Genomic DNA, 4073 nt, shown 5'->3' on the forward strand with positions numbered 1-4073 from the left:
TGAATGCATAAAAAATAAAATTCTTGTTAGATCTGATTTTATGTTGTGCAAAATTTTGTTTAAAATTAGATCTGAAAATCTATCAAAATAAATTCGATTCAGATCTTGACTAAATCTAACTTTCAATCTAAAATAATTTTATAAAAATTTTATTAAATAGATTTAAAATATATTTTAATTAGATAGTTATTTCAGCAAAAAATCTATAATAATAAAATTTTGTTATAATAGATTTATAACAAATTTCTATCAACTATTGATTTTAATCTTGTAATCTGGTCAAAATTAGATCAAAAAAATTTTAAACAATAGTTCTAAATTATATTTAATATTTAACATAAAAGTTTGATTACATACAATATGTCAATATACTAAAAAAAATTATTTATGCATCCATGTATCGGCCTTCGCTCTGATGCCAATTGAAAGAAAAATTCATCTAATATGATCAGATTGTCAAGGTGTATTTAAAAATTTTTTTATTTTAAGTTAGCATAAATTTTATCTTTACCTAATACGTAGTGGAATAGGGATCAAAATCTCCAAGGGTTGCTTGATCTGATGCCTTGGGAGGCTTGGATATGCAGGTCCCTTACTTCGCGCGCTCGTCAAGCTCCATAGAAAAAAAGGATGAAACCTCGGAACTTCGCACCTTCTAAAGGCAGCAAAGAGAAGGGAGGAGATCTTATTTTCTCTCAAAGAGATGCCAAGGAAGGGACCTTGACACCTTTGAAAATCAGCACCAACAAGACCCATGCCAAAAGAAAAATGCCCCCTCATAATTTTGTGTCGCACACCCTCTTATTTTTCACTGGTGTTTCTCCCTTATTTTTGTCGCACAAAACTTAGATAAGCATCGATTGTTAGAGGTCTCCCCTTAAATAGATGAGGTGCCCTATGTTTGATCAAAGACCAACTAGATAAGGACTCCTTATCCAAATAGGAAATCCACTTAAGAAAGGACTCCTCATGTTCATGCATGAACTTTTCATGCACGCAAAATATGGGGTGGAAATATTAGCGCGTCTCCCTTCCTTTGGTCGAGTACTATGAGAGAGAGTCTCAAGTATATGGGACACTTTGGTTCTAAATTAAACTGTCTCAAATTTGATTCGATTCAAATCCAATTCGAATCTGATTCAAATCAAATTTGAAGAGCCTGTCAATCTTAATCTAATCAAAATTTTAATCTAAGTCTAACTTAGATTTTTAAATCCAATTAAGTTTAAATAAATCAGATCTAATCTGAAATTAATTAGGATGTGAATTCAATCTCTCATAAATTCTTTGGATCATTAATCAGATCATCATCATCTCCGAAATTAAATCTGAACCTCATGTCCAGTGTTAGCTAGACATAGTCAACTGTTTAATCCCGTATGATCTTTAACTTAATTCTCAATTAAGCTAATCTATTCATTCAATCAAGTTACATACTTTCAAATTGAACTCATAGACTTAGGTCATTTCTTTTCTATAATGCTTGACTTTGTGCGTGACTTCATAGGTTCGAACACTAGGTCGATAGCATAAGAACAGCTTTTCGTACTAATCGAAGTTACCATCTAGCAATGATTTTTGATGTCTGGAGAGGTTGAATATTTGCAAGATAATATTCAAAGACCTAGGCATATTGTTACCATATAATTCATCTCTTTGATTCTACATGCTCAATGATGACCTAGAATTTAATTGTCAACCCTGAATTAGTTATCCATATTGTATTTTAATCTTTCACATCCATCACATGGATTATCCAGATCTAGATTTTACTAAATTAAAATACAGTGATGCATTAACTCTTATAATCTAGAGAGATTAATCCCATCTTGATCTACGCACAGACTTCATAAGTATTTGACTGTATCCAGTAGCCTTTCATCACTATATTAGAAATATAGATAGTCCGACACCTAAGCACAGTGAGTGGCTTGCAAGTCACTATAATGATTTCAGATCTGAGGGACACTTATGCGCATATACCTCGTAAGCTACTCTTGACAGTAGAGCGCTCCATAGGTGAGTTACTTATTCAGTGATGATATATTCCTACATCTTACCTATATGCTATACTAGTGTCTCTACACTTTTTAGTTATGAGGATAACCAACTTATATAGCATACAATGACCTACACTCGATAAACATCATCGTCCCTTAATGACATATCATTTGATTGCGAACATATTTAAGAATTATTCAATAAATCTTTCTTTATCGATTGTCATATAGTTCTAAGGACTTCATTACAATACAAGAGTTCTAATCAGAAAGATGTGTACCTTGTGATCAATATGCCAATATAATTTTTATTCATTCATAATTCATATACAAATTACAAAGAGCATAATCGTCCAAACGATTGACTTTAGGATATATTTTTTAACCTCAAAGTTGGCTCCTTAACTGCCCCAACCACCCTCAGACAAGAAGATCTTCGAATTCACGGTGAGTCAACCTCCTTCTCACCATCCCCATCAGGATGTGTGGAGACCAAATAGGAGTCAACAATGCCCACAATACCCATGGAGGCCAAACGAAGAGCACCTACCATTCAAAAAGGACCACCCTTCGGATCCACCAATGAGCTGAAAGCTAGATCTACTTGAATCCCTTGCTCGACTAGCTCAACTCCCAATCCACCATCTTTAGTTTGCTTGGGTTGGCTCCTTTTGAGAGGGAATGTCAAAATAGAGCCCACCAAAGCTGATTCACCCAAAGCAACCTCTTCAAGTGAGATCTTCATTGGAGCAAGCTCTAAGAGGATCAGACTTTGGGTTACCTCAACACCTAGGTCCACATCTATACCCAGGTCCACCGCTCTACCAGCCCCAATATCAAAACAAAAGTTTGAGCCCATGCTTTTTATAATGATCACATCATGACCTTTGTCACTTTTAAAGTCAGAAATAGAAGAAAGTAGATCACCTTTCCCGGCTTCCACCACTTAGGCTCCGAACCTTGTCCACTTTACATAGAGGACAAGAGAGCTACGGCCACTTCTCAATAAGAGACTCCAAGGTGACAAGATCACACCTACGAGTCCCACACAATCATGCCTATTTACTCATGCTATACCATCTTTTAGAGAGTAATTTCAATTGGCTTAAATATCTAGGGCCACAGACATTTCGTTGGCACCCGGTCAGCCCCCATAGCTCACCCCTAGTGGACTGCTTCCATGAATCCGATGCAAGGGTGCAGCAAACTCTACCATTGTCCCCAGCTCCGAGACCACCACTACCAAGCGAGAGCTCTCTCCCACCACAAACATGGACTTGGGGAATCGATACTCTAAGGCCCTTTTCCCCTTATCTATAGATAGCAAAGGAGTAGCCCCCAAAATCCCCTAATCCTGCACCATTGATGATAGACCAGACCCTGCTGGCCTGCTCTCTGACTCCAAGTGAAGGTTGTCCAAATTACAAAGACCGGTTACTAACTGGGAGGCACTCGAATCACCTGACATAGAAGTTGGCCCCTGCTAAGACAAAGGATCTTGAGGAGGCCACTCTGCCTCCTAGTCAAGACAAGGTGAGACATCCAAGGGCGGTGGCCATGTTGTCGGATATTGATCATGATATGGTACTTCACATCCCCCAGCATTACCATTAATGAACCATGAATATCCTCAAGTCTCTCGTAGAAGACCTGGATCTCAAAAGCAGCCAGGTCTCAGGTCTCTTCCAACCATAGTTTTGGAGGATACCTACTCGAGAATGCAAAAATCGACCATCATCTTCCACACTGACTCGACGTCCCAAGCATATGGAAGGACCCCAAGAAGACCTAGCCTCACATGGATATGTAGGCTATGAGGTGCCACCCATCTCGGTAAGACCATGCTTAACAGAGAAGAAGGAATACTGCCTTCTCTTTTCAAGCCAAGATGCCTTCAATAATAAAGCTCGAGAAGGAAACACCACCAAGAACGATCGAAAATCAAAGACAATGTGGTCCCAATCAAAAGAATGATGAAATTACCTCAATGCCATAGCAATAGAGGGGGCTGGGGCAGGACATCCACCTTTTATTGTAAAGACTTGGACAACACCCGCACGAGCAAGCTTCTTA

This window comes from Elaeis guineensis, chromosome 12 (assembly GCF_000442705.2).
Source record: "Elaeis guineensis isolate ETL-2024a chromosome 12, EG11, whole genome shotgun sequence".
Classification (NCBI taxonomy): Eukaryota; Viridiplantae; Streptophyta; class Magnoliopsida; order Arecales; family Arecaceae; genus Elaeis; species Elaeis guineensis.